The sequence below is a fragment of the Chelonia mydas genome, chromosome 7, assembly GCF_015237465.2.
Source record: "Chelonia mydas isolate rCheMyd1 chromosome 7, rCheMyd1.pri.v2, whole genome shotgun sequence".
In the NCBI taxonomy this organism is placed as follows: Eukaryota; Metazoa; Chordata; order Testudines; family Cheloniidae; genus Chelonia; species Chelonia mydas.
This window is the reverse complement of record NC_057853.1, coordinates 9,027,219-9,055,083: the sequence shown is the minus strand read 5'-3', so window position 1 is coordinate 9,055,083 and position 27,865 is coordinate 9,027,219. Positions and strand designations below refer to the sequence as shown.

Here is a 27,865-nt window from a genome sequence, read left to right as displayed (position 1 = left end):
TTTTGTTTAACAATTCCAGTTTACTCCTTTTTTTAGCAAGTCCAAGTATAGTATAAATTATTCTGATGCCTGTCACGAATGAGCTCTCTAGTAGCAGGAGATAAAATTTTAAGTCAAATCACTGAAACTAGAGTAGAATAATTTATATGCTTAGAAAGAGGAGTTCTGAAGTCAAATGAGCCGGGTGATGTGAATGTATGTGGTTGCTTTGTCCCCTCCGATCCTTTTTGTTTCCAGATGTTTGTGAAATTATGATCTGTTACAGCTGAAGCATGGCTCCATGCTAATCATCTGAAAGGTAAAAGCCAATAATTAGGCAGAAATTATTAAATGGGCTAGAGAAAAATTATTTACTAAAATATTTTGGTGCAATTAGTATGCAATGAGAATAACAAAATGAGCACTGAATACCGGATTACTACAGAAAATAAAATGAAATACATTCTTATGAATAGCAAACTGTTCTACTTGTTGGGAAACAGCATGGCCTAGTAGGCACAGCGCTGGCCTGGGATTTGGGGAACCTAGATTCTAATCCCAGCTCAGCCACTGGCCTGCTGGGAGAATATGGGCAAGACACTTCACCTCTTTATGCCTCGGTTAATGATACTTGCCTCTTTTGTAAAGCTCTTAGAGATCTGCTTATGAAAAACAAACTACCTAAGTATTGTTATATTATTTTGTAACCAGGATTTCTTTCTAGTTTAGCTTGGCACATAAACTTTGTTTCCAAAATGCATTCGCATTTATCCAGAGGATAAACTCATTCCTATTCACACAAGGGATGATATCTGCCTTTGAGACTTAGCTCAAATATGAATCTGCTTCAAGAGGAACAGCAGGTGGGTGGTCTTCAAACCACTTTAAATGATGTGGTTTCTGAACGCTTGGATACCAAGAGCAGTTGCTTTTGAAACAGATCATGAGATGATGCTCTGTAATGCCAGTGTTCAAATGAATAGCCCAAGATGTATCTGGTAAATGGGTTATGAAGTTGTCAAATATGACTTATTTCGGGGAAAAAAACAAACTGTTTTTAAAAGGAGTAGCTCTTGGATGCATATACAGCTCCTATTGATTTCAGCAAGAATTTAGTTGGGACGTATCCAAAGAGCCCAAATTCTGATCTGTGCTACTCTGATGTAAGTGGTTTGTGCCAGCGTAACTGGGATCGGAATTCAGCTCAGTATATTTAAGCATGTACAGTGTTGTTGGGCAGATTTCAGAATACTGGGATTGCCAGACTGGATCAAACCAGTGGTCCTTCTGTTTATCTGTTTCTGACAGTGGCCAGTACCAGATCCTTCAGATAGGAGATGTAATGGGGTATATTGGCCATTTAAGGCAGAATTCTCACAGTATGTCTGTGCTGCAATTAAAAACCCACCATTGGCCCATGCCAATGGCTTGGGCTAAGGGGCGGTTTAATTGCAGTGTAGACATTCAGGCTACACTGGGCTCTGGGATCTTCCCACCTTGCTAGCTCTTCTCCAGCTCATGTGCTAAAAGTAGCGTAGCCACGCTCCAGTGATGCAAATGGCAGAAAGTGCAAGCTGCCCTGAGTACACACCTAGCAAGACCGTGTAACAGATCAGAAGCTAATGGCACTAATATAATCCATGCTCATTCAGGGTGGTGATCTGTCCCCTATCTAGTGGTGGCTAGGCCACACTGAGAGGTTGACTCTGTTCTAGGGCTGGCTGATGGCTGGCTCTCCCAGCGCAGGCAGTAAGTAGATGCTCATACTTCGATCCAGATGTCTCAGGTTTGATCCCTGCTGCCAGGACCCAATCAGGGATATCGCATCACACCAAACTAGGAGGGAGGGAATGAGTGGCCAGGTGTGTTCGATGTTGGCTAGAACAAGCCATTAAAGGGTTTTAAAAACCGGGCTGCTGCTTTTGAGCTGGATTCCAAATGAAAGAACTTATTTGAAGTCAAGGGGCTTGTAAACTGGTGGAATGACTTGGCAGTTTTCGTCATCAAGGTCTCTTCTTTCCGGGTGAGTGACTATTACTCAAAACCAAAACGATTTAGCAGAATCCAAAAGCAAACAGAAAAGTCTCCACCAGCTGGGGTTCAACCTGGTCCCCAGCTGGCTTGGCTTGTGAGTCGGACCTCCCGGAAGCTGTTCTCCCTACTTCTGTCTCCTGAGGAATCATTCTTGTTGCACTTCTGCCTAAGTCCCCGTGCAAGAAGAGGGGGAAGCTGAGCTGAGGTTAATCCTTTGCACACCAGTAGTGTCCTGCAGCCTATCACAAGAGTAGTGAGTCGCCAGTCTTTTCAATTCACTGTACCAAATTAATTCCTTATGTAACTCCACCAGAGTCCATGGAATTACATCATGGCTGAATTTGGCCTGGGGTGACATGGAGAAGTGAAACTGCAGCTGTTAGCTTGAGGGAAGAATGAGCAGATCTTTCAAGGGTCTCATATTAATGTTTACATTAAGTGGACACTCAACCTGAATATCCCGCTTCTGCCTGAAACTACTTTGCTTACTGTTGTTTTAAGTGAGAAGGTTCATACGCCTGGAAGAGGTTCTAGAGAGGAGTGGGGAAATTCTGAGGCTGTTTTTAAAATCTTTGTTTCTGTGTGCATTTGAGGGGACTCTGTTTGACACTCAGCTGCCTTCCCCAGACCTGAAGAAGAGGTAGCTTGAGAGTTTCTGTGTAGCTTGAGAGTTTCTCCCTTCCCCCAACAGAAGTTGATCCAATAGAAGATATTGCCTAGTCTCTCTCAGCACTCTGTAAAATAATTTTCACTGTGTTTCCCTTGCAGACCGTTAGGCCTGGATCCCCAGGCAGACCCCTGCACCAACACAGAGCTCATTGCAGGATTATACATGTCAAGACCAGAAAGGACCATCATGGTAATCTAGTCTGACCTCCTGAGTAACACAGAACATAGCATTTCACTCAGTAATTCCTGCATCAAGTTGGGTGGCCAGGTGGCTGGTTTTTGACTGGAAAGTCCAGTCGAAAAGGGGACTTAACAGTGTCAGGTCAGATCTACTGACCGGTCACCCAAAGTCTGGTTTCCGGAGGCAGTGAGGCACCGAGTCCTCACCCGCGCCAGCCCCTACTCACTCGGGGCCGCTTCCAGTCTGCATTGTGTGGCTGCAGCTCCCAGACCCTGCTTTGCAGACGAGTCCTTCCCAACCCACACGGAGGGAGGGGAAGAGCAGCAAGTCATGGGGGAAAGAGGAGTGAACGGGGGGTGGGACCTCAGGAGGAAGGGGTGGGCAGAGGTGGGGCCTCCGGGGAAGAGGCAGGGCAGTGGTAAGGCCTGGGAGAAGGGATGGGGCAGGGGTGTGGCTAGGGGGACAAGGCGGGGCAGGGCTGCAGGAGGAAGGGCAGGGCAGAGGAGGTTCCAGCACTCCTGCTGGAGTATCCAGTTTTTATATATTACTAAATTGGCAACCCTAACCAAGATGCTATCAACAAGGCTGAACGCTATTGTGTATTCGTTTTGCTTAATTTGTTCATGACCAAAGTGCCATGCCTCAGTTGTAACTGCTGTGATAGCACACCGAGCCCCATCAGTTGACAGATGGGACTGCAGTCGATGCTTGAGGCCTAATGCTGTTCTGCCTTGCATCCTGGGTCATGGGAACTGAGCCAGTTGGGTTGCACCGAGCCTATAAGCCCACAGAGAACTTGACCCATAAAATGTACTGTGTACAAATTCTTAATAACTGTGTGTGTGTGTGAGAGAGAGGGGGAAAAAAAACACAGCAGGTTGAACTGGCTGAACGTTACAGAGCCATGAAATGAATGAGAAAAGTGGGGTGCCTGGTTAAATAGACTGGGCCCCATGTTTCCTTCCCACATGAAAAAACACTGAAAGAGACCCAGGCCACTGAAAAGCCTCATGGAGCAAAGAGAGTGCCACTGCTGGGTTGTATTCCTCCCATTATGTGGCAGGGCCATGGCTGTGCCCTGGAAAGAAGAGGGGAGCCGGGCGTCTTTGGTGAAATGCACAGAGGGCATCTCTCCTTGTACTGTGCGCCTCCTCAGAGATCGCTGCATGCCCAGCTCTGTGGCTAGCTATGTTGCCGCTGACTCCAGGTCGGTGACTGTGCTCTGTGACCCCTGCATATGGGAGGGGTAACGAACGCAGCATCAACTCATTGTGCGCCTTTAGAGCCCACGTTGAGAAAACTAAAGCCGAGGTTGGCAGACAAAACAACGTTCTCGGCAAGTTGGCTATATCAAAGTGGGGTGCGCAGACCCTTTCACTCCATGAGCACCAGCATTTCGCTGCTGCTCTGCTGAATACACTTGTACAGTGGGGACACGATCCCCTTGCATGCTAGACCCTCTACTAAAGACCTCCTGCTGCTACATTACAGGATGCCTTAAGCCTACCCACATCAACAGCCTTTGCACCTTCGCAGGTGTTGCTCTTCCTGATGTATACTGGAAAGTTGCTAGCAGAGTCAAGCAATGCACAGACGCAAGACCTCCGCTATATGGTCTAACACCAATGCTGAGTTGACTGAAGTCACAACAAAGTTTTTTCTTTCCACCATTAAACCCCCCACACTGCCACAACCGAACCCTTGTCAGTTTGGGTGGCAAGTAAGGATAGAGAATGACCCTATAGCCTGTGCTCTCCGGCTCCCCCCAGTCAAGCACCTACCACCTGGTGATCAGCCCTGGCCTATATGGTTTAGCCTTAATCAACTCTGCACTGAAGTTGGCGAGTCTACGCACAAGTGGGGCTACAAAGATCAAGATCAAGTGGGGCTACAAAACCTGAAGCATCCCCTCCAATGCCAGCTGTTTGAGCGCAAGTTATCTTCCGTTGAGCTGGACAATTGGAGTCATCTCGCTGAAACTGCCTGAGGAGAGCCCATGTGGGGAGTTCAGTATTGTTTTAAGAAGCTAGAAGTGAAACTTGGAGCTAGCAGACAAGTTAGTGTCCCAAATCTTTCTATTTATTAGGTTAATTTAGTGCCAGATTTATAGCCTCAGAGACTGAAATCATCGGTTTGGGCTTGATCCTACCCCCCACTGAAGCTGATCGCAAAACTCCTGTTGTCTTCAGTAGTGTGGAATTGGGTATTTTGTCCTGGAGTATCTTGTGCTGGGGATGAGTTGGGTCTGCGTCCATTCAAACCTTGACCCTTCTGAGAGGATACAGCGTGTGTCTGTTAGTACCAGTGCCCTGACTTCTGTGTCTGTGTACTAGGACCTGGACTCAGACCAAGACATTTCTTTATCACCATTGAACTGTCCTCTGATGGTAATACATTAGGTAGCTGCTGTCCAGGACAGGCTTTGCACTGTTGCTATAGAGGAGCGATGCTCTGTATCCTATTATGGGGATGATAACAAGAGCCATGCAGTCAACATAACATAAGAACAGGCATAGGTCAGACCAAAGGTCCATCTAGCCCAGTATCCTGTCTTCTGACAGTGGCCAATGCCAGGTGCCCCAGAGAGAATGAACAGGACAGGTAATCATCAAGTGATCCATCCCCTGTTGCCCATTCCCAGCTTCTGGCAAACAGGCAGGGATGGTGTCTCTTGCGTCTCTTGGCTAATAGCCATTGATGGACCTATCCTCCATGAACTGATCTAGTTCTTTTTTGAACCCTGTTATAGTCTTGCCCTTCATAGCAAAGAGTTCCACAGGTGGACACTGTGTTGTGTGAAGAAAGACTTCCCTTTTGTTTGCGTGCATGCAAAGTCATGAAAGTTTTAGTTAATCTAACTCTGTCAGAGTGTGGTTTTTTTTTTTTTCCTCTCTGTGTATGTAAGTATATTTCCGCATCTCCTTTATTGGGGGTTGCAGAGGTTATAACTGAGGGCAGACTTCAGCTTTTAAGTGCTGATCTCGAAAACTCTTACTTGTGTGATTAGTTGTCACTCCGATAGTCCCACTGAATTTAGTGGGACTGCTTATGTGAAGAAGGATTATGCACATGAGAGAGAGTTAGCAGGAACAACCCCTCTGTGACTACCGTTGTATGCTAAGCATCTTACATGACACAGCAGACCCAAGGCAGTCACTGTGAGCAATGACAATCTTTTCCACTTCTGTTAGACGTCCAATTTCTATACCTCTGAATATGTGTCCACATATGACAGAACAAGAGCTTTTTCTTTGACTTCACTACTAGTGTATTACTGTACATCTGTGGTGTGCCTGGTTAGCAAAACACCATTTGGCAAGTGTATAACACTGTTCTGTGGAGACTATGGTTATAACTCAGTAGGAATAGTTTTCTCCTGCTGAGTTAATGTGTCTGGCAGGCTAACGACCAAATCCTATTATATATTGTGACAGAGTCGGGCCAGATGGCTCCATGGAGTGATAGAAGGCAGATATTAGCCCCAGGTTAAGTAGGTCCCTTTTCCCTGGGTAAGGTAACAGGGAAGGTTCCAGAACAATCAGGAACCTTCTGGAAACAAGACAGAGGCTGATTAGAACACCTGCAGCCAATCAAGCTGCTAGAATCAATTAAGGTAGGCTAATCAGGGCACCTGGGTTTAAAAAGGAGATCACTTCAGTTTGTGGTGCGCGTGTGAGGAGCTGGGAGCGAGAATGCATACTGTTGGAGGACTGAGGAGTACAAGCATTATCAGACACCAGGGGGAAGGTCCTATGGTGAGGATAAAGAAGGGGTTGGGAGGAGGCCATGGGGAAGTAGCCCAGGGAGTTGTAGCTGTCGCACAGCTGTTCCAGGAGGCACTCTAGACAGCTGCAGTCCACAGAGCCCTGGGCTGGAACCCGGAGTAGAGGGCGGGCCCGGGTTCCCCCCCAAACCTTCCAACTCCTAGTCAGACACAGGAGGAGCTGACCTGGACACTGGATTCACGAAAACGGCCAAACTGAGGGCTGCTGTGAAGCTCCAAGGTGAGCAAATCCACCAATAAGTACAAGATCCACCAAGGTAGAGGAGGAACTTTGTCACAATATATATTTTAGAAAACAAACAAACTTTCAGAAATTGTGTTTGGTCATTTGATCAGATCCTCATTGACTTCAATGGGGCTATGCAGATTTACACCAGCTTTGGATTTAGCCCTTTTTACTGCAACATGGAACAGTATATTGTATTGTCAACTCTTGTAATTAAACGAATATGAGATAGAAATGGAAAACTGGCTAAAAATAACAGCTCTTGGAAGCCCAGCTAGCAGGTCTATTTAGAAATTTCTTCACCTTCTTTGCTCTTCTGGTGAGAATAAGGGAATTCTTCCCATGGGGTAGATTTAAGAACCTGGAAAGTTATTAGTACATTTGTGAATCTTGCACTAATGAATTATCTTGTAATTTATTATTATGCAATGTATAGCATGCTAGTTTTTTCTGTACCCTACTAGAGGTCTTTGGATATTAGGATGTACAGAATTCATCCAAGAAAGATCAGAATTTTTTTTTTTTTAAATAAAGGGAAAATTGTATCTCACTCTTGTATTTTAAAACGGCTTGAAGAGGTTTTGCTCAGATGTCCCAGAACAGTTCACCTTCAAGCAGAGGGGAGGCCTGGAAAGCCCCATCCCCCATAGGTGAAACTTTAGGGAAATTGTGGATGGTCAGAAGTAGGGCCTTATCGCTGCATTAGTCCAGTTTTACACTGCTGTAACTTCACTGAAATCAATGGAGATGCAGAAAGGTAAAGTTGGACTGACTAGGAATGAATCCGGCCCAACAGATTATAACAGAAATGCTTTGGTAATCGCTATCTGTGACTAATATTTCTTCTCTCGCCTATCTTCATGAGAATTTTGCTATTGATTTGGCGGGAGAAGGATTGGACTTTATCCTTGTAACATTCCACTGTTGTCGTTTCTAAGAGTACCCTTTCCCCTTGTCCAGCTTTTATCCATGACCAGCAGCGCTCATTGCTTGCTTATTTTTGTGGTATTCTTTAAAACTCAATACACATTTTAAAATTCTATACAGGCTAATTGCAACCCCAATGACTGAAGTCAAAAATTAAGCTCCAAAATTTGTGCTGTCTATATTCTGACTGTTAAGTGTAATGATCTTTCTTTAGTTCAAAATGGCTTCCTTTTTCCAATATATTTTTATATGAGTGAAAATCCATAAGCAAGTAGAGCTAAAATAATAGGAAATCCTGATTTGTGGCTGAAAATTTTTCATTCACCCCATGCATATGAGAAGCTGCAGGGTCTCAAAAACAGTGACCTCATGTAATACTAAGCTTGATGAGTTCTTTAATGTAGTTTAATTGTTTGAGGCTAACCTTGTAACAGGGTAGAATGTGACATTCAATCTGCTTCTTTCTGCGATTTAAGGGGCACAGAGTTCAAATATTTATTTGTGAAGTAAAAATAAGTTTATCAACATTGTAAATATCAATTTATTATAAATATCAATTCAGTGTAAGTGCCTCAGTGTGCCAGCACACTTTTTAACAATAAAAAGCTGGAAAAAATCATTGTGATGCATGTTATCAGTTAAAATGACTGAGGAATGAAGCTGAGAATCCTAATAAGTTTCACATGGTTAGTAGATTGTATCTTTATAATGATATGAGTGTATAGAGGTGAATCAGACTTTAAACTTGAGGGAAATATTTTGAAAACAGCAAGGGTGGTAAATTACCCCTGGGGTCAAATTAAAATGAAGACTTTTTAGACTTAAGATTTGTAATCTATTCAAGGGAAGAATACCTTGAACACCGTATATTTTCTTTTGTGGCCATGTCCTTTTTTACAAAATCAGTTTAGACCCCAATCCTGAAATCAGACAGCAGTGTAAGCAAACCATTGAGGGCACACTGAGCCTGATTGCCTTCGGTGAGGCTGTGCATCGGTTTAGTGATCTGTCCACGTGAATCCAATTGCAGAATAGAGGACTTAATGCATCTAGTACTGCAGGCATCCAGAACAGAGAATAGGCCATAAAATATGAAAAGCGAGACCTGTCTAATTTACAAAATAATGTATTTAAATATAGCACTACATCGGAATATTAGCTGTGCAGTCCCTTCTGGTCTGTGAGCCATTTTTACTGCACCCCAGATAGAAATGACTATCAGTGTTGGGCTGTTTGATTGCAAAATGCTCTGAACAGTGAAAGCTGGTTTTTTGTACAGTCTGCCCTCTAGTGTACAGATGGCTACCTTAAATAAAATAACATGGAGAAAAGGAAATGAGAATGTGGTGGTCTTAGATTACACACTCTTAAAACATTTTGACCAATAGGTGTACTTCAATCCATTTTAAACTGCGTTATAATTAATACTACATAGTCTTCTCCAAGGACAATGTAACTTGCTTACAATAAACTCTGTTATAACGAAATTTCATTTATAGTGAAGAAGCTTGAAAGTCTCCATTGAATCAATTTGTACATTGAAACATCTGGAATTTATTCTAGCACCTTATAGTGCTCTCATTAAAGGAGACAGCAAAACGCTCATTGACTTGACTTCACACCCTCCTGCTAAGGGCAAAATACTCCTCTGAGATCTTGACGGGGAATTGTGGGTTCAGTTTTTAAAAGTAAAATACTCTAGGAGTAGCAGGGGTGGACCTTAAGTCTGATATTCTGCTCCGAGATGTGCCACAGTGTGGTTTAGTGATAGCCCTCCACACACATCTTAGAGGACAGCTTTGCCCTGTAAAGTTCTCCTCCTGCAAAGTGATTTGCCATCATAGACACTTTTTGCCCACATGGAGCCCCAGGGAAGTCATTGAAGAATGGGATGTGACTGCTTGAGCTAAAGGATCGGATCCAGTAACTTGAACTCGATGCGATTCCACGTAAATAAGTCTTTTGTGGGTTTATGGCTGTAGTCTGTATTTTTTTGGTGGGCCAGATGTTCTTGTCTCTGTAGAGTAGACCTTGCCTGAGAGTTTAACATGTAAGAGTCATGACAGCTCCTGGCCAAAAAACCCTACCCCAAGCAGAGATTTCTGTAACTGGAGAAGAGCCAGAGATGCTAAGATACCTTACTAGGAAACTTGCTGTTGCTACTGTTAGAGTAGCTTTTGATCGTAAAGGAGAACGGGCATTACAAAAACCTGAGGTAGAGATACTTGAATGTGGGAAGGGGACACGAGCGATGTAGTGGCATTATGGAGAGTGGCAACTTGGAAAGTCTGATGCACAGGTGGGGGTTTCAAGTGTCTGTCGGTGCTGTCGGCCTTTTGAAGAACAGTAGGCTAGAAATTGGGTAGTGTCCTGGTTTAAGGAACTGCTTGTCAAGTGCCTCTTTACCCATCCTGCTTCTGTTTTCATAACCAGTGTTACTAAATTTAGGCAGGACATGTTTCTTTAAGGGATCTGCTTAGTTTTGACTTCTGTAATTAGCTAACATGTACATTTCTGTTCCATTAGATTAATGCATGAAGTGGAGTAAAGAACTGTGCATAGATGAAGTTAAAAGACATTAAGCAAATCTGGCTTTGTATCTCCAATGAACTGAAACATACAGCCGGAGAAAATGCTGGACTGTAGACCACTCGGGGACGTTAACAGGGAACAATGGCGCTGTTTCATTTGTGTAGAAATATCTTAGCAGTAAAGCTCGTTTTATATACCACTCTAATCTGTAGTACATAGCTGGTTATTGCCAGTCTCAGATGGGGCGGGTTGTTCTGGAGAGTTTCAGGAATGAACTGAAAACAGCACATTGGGAGGATGGATGAGGTTTTTTTTTCCCCCTGAAGAAAAATTGAAATTTTGTCATCTTTGCTGTAGCGCTTCATGAAGGATCTGGCTAGAGCAGAGGAAGGCATGAAAGACTTAGAAGGATGAAATCGGTGCATAGTAATGGAAAACTGAAGGATATTACAGAGAGGATTAAATAGAGACGGAAGGCTGTACCCGAAATAAAGGTAGGAACCAATACAAAACCTTCACCTTATAAAGGCCTATGGTATCATGTCAGTGATGTGATCACCAATGAAAAAAATAAGGTTATTAAGCTAGAGATACAAGAGAAGTTCTGAAAATCTAATAGTCCAAGCCAGGCATTTCATATTAGTCCATCATTCGGGCGAGTCAGTGATACAGGATCCTTCTAGGAGCGCATGGTGAAGTGGGTGACCACGTTCCCTGGATTCCAGTAATGCTTGTCGTAATAAGGCAGCTGTCGGTGAAATGCAGCAAAGCACAAACGGGTGTAATGATGCTACCCACAACAAGGGTTGGTGTGATTTCTTGCCGTGTAAAGTGGCATGCGTGATATGCTTCTCTGTGCACTCGGAGGATTGTGGATTAATTCTCATCGGGGGGGAAATGTGGAAAATCGACCTAGTGAGTCTTTAAGTTTGCAAAAAATTGCACTGTAGTCCCAGTGAAATCAAGTTTTGCCGTTGCTCTCAGTGAGGCCAGGAACGGGGCCAGTGGCTGCTTCCTGTGTTCTGTGATGCAAAAAATATATTCAGTTTGTATTGAGACCAGCCTCTGCTTCAGTACAGTTATATAGTGTTGAAATCCTAGCGATCTGTTATCTTGTTCTGGGCTTATGTGCATTAAATCAGATATGCAACAAAGAGCATCAATTCACTCTGCCTCCCCCCAAATGCACATGGGAATTAATGTAGATTTTAAAGATGCAGAACAAAACATAGAAAATTATTCTCATAGATCAAAAGACAGCCTGTACAAAATGTGCTCATAAATGCTGGAAATTTTCTTTCCTCCTGTATGAAGACAGGAGACTGTAGTTAGTAATTTACTACAAAGTGATGCTGGTTTTCTTAATTATTCTGTATTCTCTCCAGGTAGGTATATTGTGTTCATTATTGGAAGGCAGCCATGATATCAAATGAGGGTAGAGTATTTAGGTAGGGAAAGTGGGTGTCATTTGGGGGGGACCCCTGCCTACTGACTTTGGAAATAGCTCCATAGCTGAAAGAGGAAGACGTACCCATATCTAAAACTCAAATAAAAGAGCCAGAAGAGAAAAATCAGAGTTTAGAGAGGTCGGACTATCTGACTTCTGTGGGTCCTACAGGAATTACAAAATTCTAGTCTTTATTTTGTTCTTGCACTTCTAATGAGCGAGTTCCCGTGCCCTTCGAAAACTTTGGGTGCAGTTCTTGGGTCCCACCAAGCTACATTTTCCACAGGGCTGAGGAGGGAGCAAAAACTGATGAAAAATGCCTGATCCAGAGGGTAACCAGGGGCTGAGCTGGCCCCAGCATAAATTAGAGGTAGCTTTCCTCTATTCTGGTTGCAAAAGTCCCCGGCGGCTGTCCTGCTGCCTTCAGGTCACTGAAGCATAAGGTGCTTTTCCGCTTCTCATGCTCCAGGAATTTCCCTACTTTAGGGGGAGCCCCGCAATTGCTCACTTAGGGCAGCTTTCTGGCCCCTTTAGGTCATGTGAGTGGTGAAGGGAGACCGCACTGGGGGAAGACTGTCTCTCCCATTGTCTCCTCTTGCAAGCTTCCAGCCTGGATAGTTTTCCTCCCCAAGTGAAGAAAATCTTCTAAAACTTCAGAAGTTGCTGCAGACATTGAGAGGCAAGGCAAAGTGGAGGCCAGGAGTGCAGTGACTGTATACCCCATGTATGGACACAAGACGTCGCTCTGTGAAGATAAAGTCAGACAGTTGTTTCCACGAAGGGTCACCTACATCTGCACCAAATAATATCTGCAGTGCGGATTCTCCTTTGTTTCCATGTGAGATGACCCCTGTTCAACAAGGAACTGAAGTCTTGTGCAAAAGATAAGATAGCCACTGACCTCTTCACGATGCACTGAATTCTGAGGTCCTTCGTCAGAGAACCCACTTTCCAATCTAAAGGTGCCCAATGCCCTTGACAGTGTGATCCAAGCAACTTGTCCAGGGTCACACAGGAAATCTGTAGTGGAGCCAGTAAATTGAAGCCAGATCTCCCACGTTCCAGGTTAGTACCTTCCCCGCTGGACCATCTGTCCATCTCTCTCCTGTATGCTAGGATAGCTGAGGGTAGAATTGATTCTAAAATCAGGCATGAGGATGGGTGTAAACGGCACTGGAGCAGATTAACCCTGGGTACGTCTACGCTGTGGTTTAAAACCTTCAGTAGAAAGTATCTGAGCCTGGGCACTCGCGCTCTGGTGCTGAAACTGCAGTATAAATGTTCGGGCTGGGGCTGGAGCTCAGGCTCTGAAACCCACCCTCCTGCCTGGGCTTCAAAACCAGAGCCCGAACATGTGAGCTGCTGTTTTAGTGTCCTAGCATGAGCCCCTGAATCTGTCCATCTGGGCTCTGAGACTTGCTGCCATGGGTTTTGAAATGCACTGGAACTGTACCCTTGAAGGCTGAGTGGAAGCCTCAAGCCTTTGAAGAAGGGGCTGCCTGAAGAAAAGACACATTTAGAATTAGGCAGAGATACAAAGGCAGCATTAGAGAAGACTTTGTGGAAAGTAGCCAGCTTGCAGCTCTAAATGAAATGCAATGTCAGGTGGATATCTAACCTAGCATTAGTGAGAGTCAAGCCCAGGTAAGATTTGGGATTGGTATTGCCTTGAATTTTAATTGAAGTGCTTCTCTGGTGGTCACTGTCTTAGCTGAGACACCAGGTACTGAACCAGGAACCCCACAGCTAAAAGCAGGAGCTATTTAGGCTTGAGCTGAAGAGCCAGAGTGCACTCTCTGGGGCTGTTGCAGACTCACCTTTGCAGATCACCACAGCGGGACGCTTGTAACACGCTCACCGGAGCGCTACACTCCCTTTATTCTCTCTCCTTTAGCAGGAACAGTTCACCATCTTAGTTCCAGACAGAGAAGTGGGGACTTGGGATGGGTCCAAGGTTTGGGGTTTCTTTTACACACGATCCCTTTGAAGTATACTTTATCATTAGACCAGCAGAGGGAGCTGTATGAATAGCATAGTTACTAGTCAGCATCTTCCACTGTGGGAATAGGCAGAGTAACACATTCAGCCCTCCTTGCGGCAGAAGATACTTGGCCCATCTGCTGGCCCAGCTCACCTATGCAGTAGCACTCAAGTCTGATTCCCTGCCAGCTGGCTAGTCCTATGGTGTTCACTTGAGCAATATTGAAAGGAGAGAAGCTAGGTGTTATATAGCAACCTCAGCCCCATCTCTTCTCACGCTGTCCTAGGTAGCTTAGTTACGAGCTGAGGTCCTTCAGAATCCTGCAGACATGAAAGTGGAAAGCTAAAATTAATGGGTGTTTATCACTTCAAAAGGTTTTCTCTCCCCCCACCCCACTCTCCTGCTGGTAATAGCTTCTCTAAAGTGACAGGTTTCAGACTAACAGCTGTGTTAGTCTGTATTCGCAAAAAGAAAAGGAGTACTTGTGGCACCTTGGAGACTAACCAATTTATTTGAGCATAAGCTTTCATGAGCTACAGCGCACTTCATCGGATGCATACTGTGGAAAATACAGAAGATGTTTTTATACACACAAACCATGAAAAAATGGGTGTTTATCACTACAAAAGGTTTTCTCTCCCCCCACCCCACTCTCCTGCTGGTTTATGGCTGACTTAGAACAACGCTTCCTCAGCTCTCGTCCCCTAAAGCCCCTACTCTACTTGCGCTATATTGATGACATCATCTTCATCTGGACCCATGGAAAAGAAGCCCTTGAGGAATTCCACCATGATTTCAACAATTTCCATCCCACCATCAACCTCAGCCTGGTCCAGTCCACACAAGAGATCCACTTCCTGGACACTACAGTGCTAATAAACAATGGTCACATAGACACCACCCTATACCGGAAACCTACTGACTGCTATTCCTACCTACATGCCTCCAGCTTTCACCCTGACCACACCACACGATCCATTGTCTATAGCTAAGCTCTGCGATACAACCGCATTTGCTCCAATCCCTCAGACAGAGACAAACACCTACAAGATCTCTATCAAGCATTCTTACAACTACAATACCCACCTGTGGAAGTGAAGAAACAGATTGATAGAGCCAGAAGAGTTCCCAGAAGTCACCTACTACAGGACAGGCCTAACAAAGAAAATAACAGAACGCCACTAGCCGTCACCTTCAGCCCCCAACTAAAACCCCTCCAACGCATTTTCAAGGATCTACAACCTATCCTGAAGGATGACCCAACACTCTCACAAATCTTGCAAGGCAGGCCAGTCCTTGCCTACAGACAACCCACCAACCTGAAACAAATACTCACCAGCAACCACATACCACACAACAGAACCACTAACCCAGGAACCTATCCTTGCAACAAAGCCCGTTGCCAACTGTGTCCACATATCTATTCAGGGGACACCATCATAGTGTGGCTGATGTGATTAGGTCTATCAGAGGCTCGTTCACCTGCACATCTACCAATGTGATATATGCCATCATGTGCCAGCAATGCCCCTCTGCCATGTACATTGGTCAAACTGGACAGTCTCTACGTAAAAGAATAAATGGACACAAATCAGATGTCAAGAATTATAACATTCATAAACCAGTCGGAGAACACTTCAATCTCTCTGGTCACGCAGTCACAGACATGAAAGTTGCAATATTACAACAGAAAAACTTCAAAACCAGACTCCAGCGAGAGACTGCTGAATTGGAATTCATTTGCAAATTGGATACAATTAACTTAGGTTACCTTGCATAATGACTTAGCCACTCCCAGTCTCTAGTCAAGCCTATTTCCCCTTGTTTTTTCCTCCTCCTCCTCCCCCTCCCCGCCCCTTGTTAAACCCCAGATTTGTGCTGGAAATGGCCCACCTTGATTATCACACACATTGTAAGGAGAGTGATCACTTTAGATAAGCTATTACCAGCAGGAGAGTGGGGTGGGGGGAGAGAGAACCTTTTGAAGTGATAAACACCCATTTTTTTCATGATCTGTGCATATAAAAACATCCTCACTGCATTTTCTACTTTTATGCATCCGATGAAGTGAGCTGTAGCTCACGAAAGCTTATGCTCAAATAAATTGGTTAGTCTCTAAGGTGCCACAAGTCCTCCTTTTCTTTTTGCGAATACAGACTAACACGGCTGCTACTCTGAAACCTAAAATTAATGAATGTTTTCTCCTGTGCTGGATTTAGTCTTTAATTCACACAGGTCCCACCCAAATCTCAGTTTAAAAAATTAGACACTGGAAACTTTGACTTGTTCAGGGTGGTTGTTGTTTTTTCTTTCTTCTATGATTATAAGTGAGACAGTTTCTTAATGAAATACTGATGGAAATCCTTGGAATATTTAGAGATGAAACAGCTCATATAAATGTGCTCTGGCACGATGAGTAAACAGCTGGAAAATGTGCCTCTCCTGCAATATTCCAGTGGTATGAAGCATCATCAAGAGCTATTCATTAGGGTGGCATTACTACAGCTCTGTAGTATGCCGAAAGGAATAGGAAAGTAAATCCCCTCTATCATCACTGTGAGTTCCCATATTGGGAAACAGATGGTGCTCTTCTACGATTGTACCTGGTATGAGACTACTGCATAATTTATCAGTATAGAAACATGAATTGTATTCCAGTGACTGCTGTGTTCTCAGTCTTTTGTTTTGTTTTTTTTACATTTGATATACCAATGGCCAGGCTAAAATTGAATTATATTTAGCTAATTCCCCTCCCTCCACATACACTGAGGTTTAGGTAGTACCAGCCATGATTTATTAGAAGAATGCCTAAATATATGATGCCCTTACCATTCCTCCAGTGAAACCCTAAATCACATTCATGAGTGGTGCTCTGAGTCTCATTCTGAAGGTGCTGGTTGCCTCCTGGAAGGTACTGAGTGCTCTTAACACCCCCTAGACTTCAGTGGACATTTAAGGGTACTCAGCCCCTTGCCAAAATGCAGTCTAAGAACTATGTAGGATCAGAAAGAGGGTCACAGCCACTGATATCCCATACTGTACTTCGTTCTTCCTGCGTCTCTATTCCTTTTGTGCCAATTGCAAGACTCGACAAGAGGGTAAAACAGGACGGGAGGCCATGAACAAAGGTGATGTAAAGCCAGTGGTCTTCCATCTCCTCTCTAGCTGTAACTGGGAGTCCCCTCCCATGTATCCATATGGGTTGTGCAGGGTAGCGCAGTCTTGATCCCATTAGCAGCCCCTAAGATGAGGACAAGCCGCAGCAAGGCAACCTCTAACAGTCTATTCAGACAGCTAATTGGTGAGTGGCAGGTAGTTTTATAGTGTCTAGGTCCCACCCTCTGAACACATGGAAGGCCTAATAAAAGCACTTAGTTTGTTCCCAGACATCCTCTTCCTCCTCCAGATGGCTTCCCGGAGCTGGCCAAGCTCACATAATGCTCTTCCCAAGGAGGATGGGGCGAACACGTTATTCTTATGCAGACTTCACCAATGAAAATCGCACCTCTTAAAAACAAAACATTGATTAGAATAGCAGCTCGGGCGGCCCACACACCTGTTCTGCGTCCCATTGGGTACAAAGAAATAAAAGTGTTTTCTTTTTAAAAGCTCTTCAAACCCCCTCCCTTCCATCCTTTTAAAAAGTCATTTGCCAGCAGGGAGCAGTCAGTTACCCGTGTTTTCCATCCTGTGTGTGAGGAGGGAAAGGTGTGGCTCTGTGATTACCGCTGTGTGGCGATTGTTAGCCAATGCAGAGCTTTTACTTGTATCCATTGTAACACTCATAACAAGCCACTCGCTTGAATGTTTCTAGACTAGCTGCCTAGGCCGTGGGGAGGTTGCAGTGTTACAGAACAGTCCACAGTGGAGCTGGCGTTGGAGCTGATGAAACTATGGGGAGCCTGAACAGAAAAATATTTCACGTTTAGAATCCTCTCTGTTCTCTGCTCTTCTACCTGCCTCTGACAAGGCAGCTGCTTTTTGAGTCTACAACAAGAAAGTCTGAACTGCCAGCCTAGCGCTAAGCAACGCCGTGTGCCCTTCTCCCTCAGACTGGTTCTGTGGGTCCCTGCAGGTTCCCATACGCTTGGCTTGCTCTTTCCTGAGTCCTGATGAATCATGCGCCACTTTCCCCCTCTATAGCCTGTAAAGAGAAGGGCGAGATTTTCTGTCAATTAATTTTGAGTTTCTGGCACTGCGCTTCTCCTCCTGTGGTGAGTCTGCCACACCAGCTGTGGTGCTGTTATGATGATCTGGATCTCTGCTACACACCCACACGTTGCCTCAGTTCAGGGATTTACAGTAAAGGCCTGATCCTTCCCCCCCTTCAAATCAATGGGAATCTTGCCTTGACTTCAGTGAGAGCAGAATTGGCCTCAAAGTGCTGCAGGAAGCCAGGCTTAGTGCAGCCTGGCAGCAGGACAGGTGGAGTAGCGTCCAAAGGGACAGCAGCAGAGGCTCAAGGACTTAAAAATAAATCAGCTTCTATCCCCCAGGCAGGACAGGTGGTAGCAGGTGGAGGTAACTGGGGCGGCCAATTGCTGACGTTCATTGGCGTTACTCCATGGCCTTCAGGGGGAGCAGACTGTCCCTCACCCTCCCAGTGTGCCCAATCTTGTATCCGGGTTGCGGTCTGTGCGTAGGACACCTGCCACTTGTTCTTGTTCTGTCACTCTCCCCTGGATCGTTGTTGTATGCTGTTTCAGAGGGGCGAGGCCTCTTTCCTCTCTCTCCTTTACCGGGCTGACTCAGCTCATGTTGTCACAATGGCCAGGGGCAGTCAGGACGTCGCCCTCTCCAGTTTCCCTTTCTAACTTCCTTTCTCATTGTTTGTGTTTCGGCCACTTCCAAATGTCACTGTTCCCATTGGAGGTCGTGTCTGATTTAAAAAAAACAAAAACAAAACCCACTGCGAGGGTCAGTCCTTTCCCTTGCTGCACTGATTTTTCTTTTTTTTAATTTTTTTGGAATGAGTGCTTTTGCTATTAAAGGATTCCTTTGAGCAGCCCTTTGAATAAAACATATGTACCCGTTTCAGATGTGCACTATAACTGCACTTGTTCATATCAGTGTAGAAAGGGACCCATGGTCTGATGTGGCCTAGCCAGGGATTTCTGGAAATTGAGGGGCCTGAGGGGACAGGGAACTAGTCACAGAGTGGTCCCAGATGTCACATCTTAAACTCTAAGACTTAGGCTTAGAGTACTCTTACATTCTATTCCCAGATATGCCACTTACTTGCTCTGTGACTTGGCAACTCCATAAACTTCTCTGTGTCTTAATGTGCCCCTCTATAAGATGGGCATAAAAATACTTCCCTATTTCCAAGCCCTACAAAATGGATGTGATCCCCCTGGAGTATGTGGTTGAAAACCTTGTGTTACTGGAGTTGTTTTTTCTTGCATGGTGAAGCTCCCCGGAGAACGCTGAGATTTGATTTTTTTAGATGCGTGCTGTACATCAAAGCACTGTTTGTGCCAAAGTGAATCTGCTGTAATAAACAAAGCCTATTGATTCACCACCTTTCTGAATCCTAGATTATCATTGACTTTTTATTCCCCAGACTGTCAAAAGTTCGCTCATTTCTATTAGCAAAGTGCTAACAGAAAGGAGTATTAATTGCCCTAGGAATAGGTAGTACCATTTTTAATCACTCTTGCGTGCAGTCTTATCATGCATGCCCACTGCGTACACAATGCACTCACAAAATGCATTGTTTGGTATCGCTCAGAATATTTTTGGCACTGGCAGCTTGCTAGAGTCTATGCCATAAACCTATATCTATCCCTCCGTTTCAACAGTGCTATGTTTGCCCCAATGTATGTCCCTCCTATTGCAAAAATCTTTTCTAAAAGTTATTTTTTTAAATCTTATATGGGCATGTTATAAGCACCACTGATGTAAGTGGAAAAACTCCCATTGACTTCAATGGGCATTGGATGACAGCAATATTTGCACCTCTTTCATTCAAACGTGAAAACGTCTCTGATGAGCAGGGCTTTAAGTTACAGTTGACACTCAGGCAGAGGTGCTTAGGCCTGGTCTACCCGGGGCGGGGTGAGCTAAGTCGGTCTAAGTTACGCAACTTCAGCTACGAAAATAGCATACGAAAACTGCGGTAGGTCGACTGCTGCTCCTTCCCCATCAGCTCCGCCTACGCTTCTCGCTCTGGCGGAGTACCGGAGTTGACAGGAGAGTGCTCGGCGGTCAATTTATCCCGTCTTCACTAGACGCGATAAATCGACCCCCGGTGGATCGATCGCTCTGCCGTACATGTAGACGTAGAGGGCGCATGCACAAGGCAAGTACAGTGGCCCAGGAGCAGCTGCTAGGCCCTTTCCCAGGGTACATTTTGTCCCCCTTCTCTACCCCTTGAACAGACCCATCTCGCTGGCCATTGAGGAGGGAAACAGGGTCAGGAACTTGTCTCCTCTTGTGGGGTGTATAGTTAAGTATTTATATAATGGTAGCCTCCAAAGGGCACATTTGGGATTGGGACCCCATTGTGCTGGGTGTTGTACAAACACAGCAAGAGACAATCCCTGCCCAGAAGGGCTTGCAATCTGAAATTGCAGACGGAGGGTAGACAGCGGGGATACAACATACAAGCCAATGGATTTGGTGAAGACTTGGTTCAGTTTTGTTAGTCATGTGGATTTTGTTTTCTTTTAGTTGGTGATAGAGGAGGAGGTGAAGGGAGAAGGGGAGAGAAAGAGGGGAAGGTCAACAGATGCAGTTGTCACCTTCCTAGCCATGATAGTGTTTTGCAGGCACCCTGGTGGAAGTGAGTCTTCAGGAGGGATTTGAAGGAAGAGAAGCTAGCGGCGGTTTGGATTTTATCAGCGTGTTTTTTCTCCTTGTATAAGGGGTAGCATGGGAGAAAGCACAGAGGTGTTTAAGGTAGTCCCTTGATCATTATGTGGTGGCATGCCGGGGTCAGGATTGGGTCTGACCTTGGGCAGGGATTCCGAGGGAAGAAGAAAACAAAGGCCTTGCCTCCTCCAGCTCTGCCGTGTGCTGCGCCGTAACGTCTCATCAAAGGCAGAACCTAGCTCTGAGTTACGCTCATTCTGAAAAGTTCAGCATCCCCAGTTCGTCATCCTGAGAGAATGAATACACCTAGGATATAATTACAGGAGTGAGTCAGCGTTTATTGTCACTCTCTTTTTAAAAAAAAAAAAAAAAAAAAGCCGTGGCAGGAGAGAGTGCTGTATTTTGGGGCTGTTGTTTTGTTTTCGTGACTTTGTGTATCTCTCTCTCGCAATGTTGAATTTAACTGTCTCACTTTCACTTCCTGGTACAGTGCGGTGCTTTGCCCGGTATTTAGATTATCTACGAATTCTACCCCATTTGCCATAGAAACTCGGGAGGGAGACTGAAAATTGAATAAGAAGCCTTTATGCTCATGTGCGTTGGTCTGGATCGATGTGCAGTACCCAGCCAGTTCAACAGCAGAATCCCATGCAATGGCTAGATTTATTTTGTTGATGGTGTTTACCCTTGGAAAATCAAATATTTACGCCTATACCCATTTGTCCAGTGGGACCCCAAAGCACATTGCACCCTTAGCAAGGTGGTGTGCAAGAGTTGCTGCACCTACCCCTGCAATGCAACCAGCTCTGGAGGAAAACGTGGCAGCTGTTTAACAGCTCACAGTAATGCTGCACCGCAACTGAGGACCAGAAGTGATGGGTACCACCCTCTCCGAGGCGGAAAGTAGGTATTTCGGTCGGCCCAATGCCACTCTGCAGGTCGGAATTTGATGAGGATGCTGCACAGAGTCCCAGTGAAGTCTAGAACAGTATTGCCAACCCCAAAAGATGAAAAGTCATGAGATTGGGCCCAAAATCATGAGACCTTTTGAAACAAAATGAGAGAGTTGTGTGTGGGCTGCTGTCTGATCTATGAGCTCCCGCTGCCCACTCTCAATAGGAACGTGAAAATTGGCGTTGTCAATTTATAGCGAGCCTTTATATAAATTAATTTTGTGTCCAACTCCCCACATCAACTCTGTACCTCAGTTCCACAATCAGTTAATTTTGTGCCTCCCTGCAAGTCCTCACCTCTGCCCTCACCTCCACATCAACTCCACCTACCCAGCCCCGTAGCCGTTCCGTGCACCAAAGCTGTTCTGTGCCCCACAGCCCCACAGCTCTCCCCCCCCCCCCCCCCGGTAGCAGGCCTCTGCTCCTCCTGCAGCTGTGGGGGTTCTTCATCCCTTCCCAGGCCTGGTGGTAGGGAGGGCCGCTCCAGGGGTAGTTCGTGTTTGTTCTCTCACACACTCACCTATTTTCCAGGCTTGGGGGGCATCTCCAAGGCATCTCCTTGGGAGGGGGAAGTAAGGAGCGGATCCCCTGCCCCGAAGCTGCATCTTCTTGTCCTTCCCCTCCAAAAATTTCCTCTGCAAAATCCTGAGGGGTTGGAGGAGAGCTCTGGTGTCTGCGTCCTGTAACACCTCTGACTGGCTGCTCTTCCCCAGAGGGCAGGGAAGTGAGGAAGGCAGCCACTTGGAGGGGATTTCCCCAGGACAGGTGACAATTTGCATGGGGTCTGGAGCTTCTTGTGATCCTGGGACATGCTGCAGCAGGGGCTATGATTGCAATCCTGAGGGTTGGTGACACTGCTACGTAAGAGTTATGGGGCTGGGCCGTAGGCATTGAACGGCTCCATAAAGAGCTTTGGGTGTAAACCGTACCGCCTTCTACCATCAGTTTCCGGGCTCACGATTGCCTGTCCTCCGTATCAGTACTTTCTAAGGAAGGGTAATTCTCATCATGTCAGACCTGCATTTAAACTGCACCCCAGCGAAGACAGTGGAGAGCCATTTGATGCAGGTGGCTAGCCCAATGTGAAAAGGCCAGGGTTGTACAATGGCTATATTCCATTTCTGGGAATAAACAAGGCAGAACATTTGTAATTCCTTTCTTGTGAGGATTTTGACTTGGCTGCAGTCTGGCCTGCTAGAATTGTTTCACGTGACACAGTCAGGCTGGGAAATGGCGTGAACGCCCCATTTGCAGCAGTAGCGTATGATTTTTGTAGCCATCCTTGGATTCTGTAATTAAAGAAGTGGAAGCTTCATCATTTTCTGGTGCCCCACCATAAACCCCTCTCCTGCTCCCGCCCTCTCTCCCTGGCCTGGGTGCTCCAACTACCAAAGAGTTTCCGATTTTCCACTCTGCCAAGTCTGACTTTTTTTCTTATTTCCTCCAGATGTTAGGGGGAGTGGTGTTAAGTGCAAAATGATTTCCTGTGCCTCTTGAGCTGCCCTGGCAAGTCCAGCTGGGCAACGTGCTGCCTCAAAGCTGCAAGCATTGGGTGTGTTTTGCTGGCTCTGCTCCTCTAAGGGGTTTATGAAAGAGGAAGCGGGCAGGGCAGAATGTGTCTCCCTTGCCGTGCCCTTCTCTAGTGCGGAAACGGATCCTGCCAGAGTGCAGTTAGACCTATAGGTGCATCTAAGCAGAGTCTCTGCCGATTTCAGGATTGCTCCCTGCCACACTTTAGGACAGGTTTAAAGAAATTAGACAGGGTAAAGGCTCCGTTTCTTTTTCAGACTTGAAGCAGGCAGACTTGCTGAACTGACTGCTGTTTCAAAGTTGACTCGAGGGATTCTCTTCCTAGTGGTGGTGGGTGGGAGGGGATTAGCCTTTGTTAATGAAGGGCGGTGTATTCGGTAGCCTTCTCCCAAGCCGTACAAAGATCAGTAAAGACCTTTTCGTGTGGAACACCTGTTAGGAGAGAGTTCATCTGCTACCAGAGTTTTATTTAGACTAATCAAGCTTAGGACCTGGATAGGCTGACAGATTTTCAGAACACTTGCTGTGATGAAGTCAGGAGCTGCAGAGGATTCAGTGGAGAAGAAAAGAGAATTCTCTCCGCACTTGTAGCCTCTGTGTGTTTTTGTTAGTTTTATTAATTCATGCATGCTGTCCTTCTACCCTGCTCTGTGATCACATCAGTTAAGCAGTCCTCTGCACCCAAGGTACTGCAGACAGTGACTCCTATGACTCGGTAGGTGGCAGTCTGCCCTGTGAGTCGGTACTGAGCCAAGCCCGCGAGTGGTATGGGGCTCATTTTTATACAGAGGCCAAGTTCTGCGTTGACTGCAAGGAAACTCATTGGGTCAGAGCCTCAGATGGTGAAACTCAGTGGAGCTCCAGGACTGTTCGGAAAATGGCAAGGCTCTCCCATGAAAATGTATACAAGTGAAAAATATTTGTTTTGTGTTAGAAAATGTTCAGTGTGTTTGGGGTTTTTTTGTTTTGTTTTTAAACAAAACAAAAATGCATTTTAGTTTGCAACAAACCAATTCAGATTTTGGTTTTTCAAAAACAAGAAAGAGAGCTTTAGGGGTGCCCCACCCCCATCTCTGTCTTTCCCTCTTTCCCCATAGCTCCCCACTCTCCCACTGCAAAGAAAGAAAAACAAACAAAAGGTTTTGAGGTAACATTTTTGACCAGTTCCATTGACATCACTGGAGCTAGGCCAGTTTACTTCAGCCAAGGATTTGGCAGATTGTTTTGAATAGGGTTATGTGGGGTATAAGTCTGGACAGAAATTAGCACATAAAGTTCCAGTTCTGCTCTCTGTTACCTCTTACTAAATTTGGACTACCTCCATTAACAGAGCATTACTGGCCCTTAGTGTATGTATTGCACTGAAGCTGCAGGGTGGAATGAGGCATAGCTTTAAACCTGTTGGTATGGGACTGGAAAAGTGACTGACGGGGAGTTAGACTGGCCATCAGGAAGTTTAGACTTGAAATTAAACGAAGGTTTCTAACCATCAGAAGAGTGACGTTCTGGAACAGCCTTCCAAGGGAAGCAGTGGGGGCAAAAGACATATCTGGCTTCAAGACTAAGCTTGATAACTTTTTGGAAGGGATGGTATGATGGGATAGCCTAATTTTGGCAATTAATCTTCAACTATTAGTGGTAGATATGCCCAATGGCCTGTGATGGGACATTAGATTGGGCGGGATCTGAGTTACTGCAGAGAATTCTTTCCTGGATGGCTGGCTGGTGAGTCTTGCCCACATGCTCAGGGTTCAGCTGATCGCCATATTTGGGGTTGGAAAGCAGTTTTCCTCCAGGGCAGATTGGCAGAGGCCCTGGGGGGTTTTTGCCTTCCTCTGCAGCATGGGTCACGGGTCACTTGCTGGAGGATTCTCTGCACCTCGAAGTCTTTAAATCACGATTTGAGGACTTCAGTAGCTCAGACGTAGGTTAGAGGTTTTTACAGGTGTGGGTGGGTGAGATTCCGTGGCCTGCGTTGTGCAGGAGGTCAGACTAGATGATCATAATGGTCCCTTCTGACTTTAAAGTCTACGCTTCTATGAGAATGTCTGCAGTTATGGTCTGAGATCATTGCCACGCGCTGCAGATCATGTAATAAATATGAGGAGTTTTTTTCTAATGTTTAGAGGCAAATACATGCACAGAAATGAGGTATATGTATGCGCAAATGACCAGTTAGATCCCCAAGTTAGGTATGCTAATGAGCACACAATTTTGTGCATAAATTTGTAGAAAATCAGTCCCTCTCAGTCTTGTATTATATGAGCCTACTTTACAGGAGTGGGTGTTTAAACAGGGCCTGTTTGGGACATTTGGAGGTGTAAATCAACAGGTAGGCAAGTGGCTACAAATTTTCAAAAGCACCTAAATGACTTTTGAAAATGTAGTGTAGGATCCTAAGTCACATAGGCACTTTTGAAAATTCTACTCTGTGTGTGCATGTAATCTACCAACACATACATCATAACAGGACACTCATTCAATAGTACTAAATTGCACACAAACTTTCTGGAACAGATCCTCAGCTGATATATATTCATGTAGCTCCATGGACTTCAAATGGAGCTATGCCAAATTACTCCCACTAAGGATGGCCCTATGCTATTAGAAAGGCCAGTACCGTTTTATGTCAACTGAGTCAAGGTAACACATGTTCTCACTTCTCAGACGTTGCAACATTTGAAAATGGAATTAATCTTAATTTGTGAAACTGGAATACACACTGCATCTGTAATTGTTTGTTTGAATTTGACCTGGGTTTGTATTCCTTGATATAGCAAGTGTAAAACAATTTCCCTTTCAAGAAATCTGACTTCAGCCTGTTTTACTTTATAAATGTTTAAATGGCAAGACACTCTGTTTCCAGTCGGGAACGTTTGATACCGATTGCAGGGAATTCACATCACTGCATTGTAGGCGTATTGCAATAGTTAGGGTTGTTTTTTTTTTTTAATATACCATCTTTAATTATCACTCTAGTAATATGATAAGCTTATTATTGAAGTCTGGACTGGGCCTATGTTGTTCTGTCTGATTAAGAAAAACGAGCAGGTCCATAATTGTGTGAGAGTGAGCAGACTGTTGTTAAACCAGCTGATCACATGTTATATGCCATTCAAAGGGGATAAGAGACCAAAGAAACATTAACAGCGTGTAGAGGAACATCACTGTCTAGAGACATCAATATCTTACATTTCACACAGCCCTGAGTGGTCCTCTAAAGTAAGAATTGATGGGTGAATCTCCCTGAAGGTTTTGTGGGTTCATTTCAGATATGCACCCCGAAGTTCAGATCCTTGTCCGGTCTGCACAAATCTCTTAGGTATGCAAATCTGGGATGGAAATCTTATAAGAATGTGTCATCTTATGAGGCTTCCAGTAATCCTTGCTTTCAGCTGGGCTAGAAATACCACTAGAGCCAGGCGGTGGGTGGAGGGTGGCTTGGGTTGTGGTGGGGGTGGCTGGCTGGCTGGGAGGGGGTGATATGTGAATACTTCCGCTTCCAGCCCTGGATGTTCTGGGGCAGAGGTTCAGGTAAGCTCTTATTTGACCTTGACCCATTCTTCCCCTCCTCTCTTCCCCCCCCCCCCCCGTTTTGGATTTGGACTCTGAGAGCATGTGTGGGGTTAATACATGGGAGAGGTATTCTTGATTCTTCTCTCACCCACACTGTGGAGCTGCTCCTGCGTTCCACCAGTGTTACTGAGAGTGGAATCAGGCCCAGTTTCTCTAGGGAATGTGGAGTAGGATACTTGTAGGACTGGTAGTAAAGATGTACCAAGTGTTCCCTGATAGCCCTCGCTGATGCACATGGAGGAGGGAAGTGGCCCCATCCCACCCAGGCATGTTCCCTCTGGGGCAGCATGTACTGCTGGCCATGGTGGTCATCTTCCTTTGCTCCTCTGATGTCCAAAGTGTCTGCAGCACCATTGTCACTGCCTCCTGCATAGGGGCACGGTGTGGAAGAGTCTTCTGATGTCTTCTCTGGTGTCTAGTTCCAGGGCTGCGCTTTCCCTTAGTGCGGTTTGGGTTGCACCCTCCTATGCATGCAGAACACATCCCTCTTCCTGGAGCTGGTTATAGCAGGGGATTTAAGCCCTGGTGCTGTTGTCAGAGTCAGTCGTGGCTGGTTGCCCCTTTGTTTCACTCTCTCCCCTTTGGACTGGGGAGATTTAGAGGGGTTTTATTTTGGGGGACACTGTCCCCCTTTCCCAGGAATTCTTCTGCCAAATGCTGTTGGTTCCTAGGGCAGAGGTGACCATTATGAAGACGCAGCTCTTCTTCCACCCTGTGCCCACAGTAGTGGTTCATCCACCTTCACAAATGTTGGGGGAAATTGACCCTCGTCTACTGGGTCCATTGTGGCCCTTGGCTCGTTACCGTGAGCAGGGGCCTTTATCAGGTACTAGCAACCAGAGCACGGATGTCTATCTAACCTGTGTACTATCTGTATTGCTATATAGGTCAGAAACCTGGACCCACCTGAACAACAACTCTCATGAGGCACCAGGGTGCCGGTTTGAATCAAAATATTTCTGTTTTCAGCCAAAAGACTTCACTGAAAACTCAGTCCAGTTTCAGGGTCTGAGCTCTAACCAGAATCTCAAGGCATAGAGCCTGTTTATCCCTAGTTTAGGTTATACTTGACAAACTGTACACTGCTCGATGAACACACAGTAGTGTCAGCTCTCGCTATTATCAAATTATTTTCCGATTAATATTCATTAATAGGTTCCAAGGCCAAAGGGACCAGTGTGATTATATTATTATTTATTTAGATCATATTTATTGTTTGTATTGTGGTAGCAC

The 27,865-nt window shown here is 45.3% G+C and overlaps 1 protein-coding gene across 4 annotated transcripts in view; it reads left to right on the top strand.

Moving 5' to 3' along the window:
- Nucleotides 1-27,865, top strand: part of FRMD4B (FERM domain containing 4B) — a 197,911-nt gene that overhangs the window by 39,823 nt on the left and 130,223 nt on the right. The window contains exon 1 of one of the 4 annotated variants that reach the window (XM_043551218.1): nucleotides 10,695-10,826. The exons of the other annotated variants lie outside the window; for them this stretch is intronic. The gene's annotated coding sequence lies outside the window, so the exon portion shown is untranslated. Of the gene's footprint in view, nucleotides 1-10,694; nucleotides 10,827-27,865 lie in introns of those variants that run through there. 4 annotated transcript variants of the gene reach the window in all.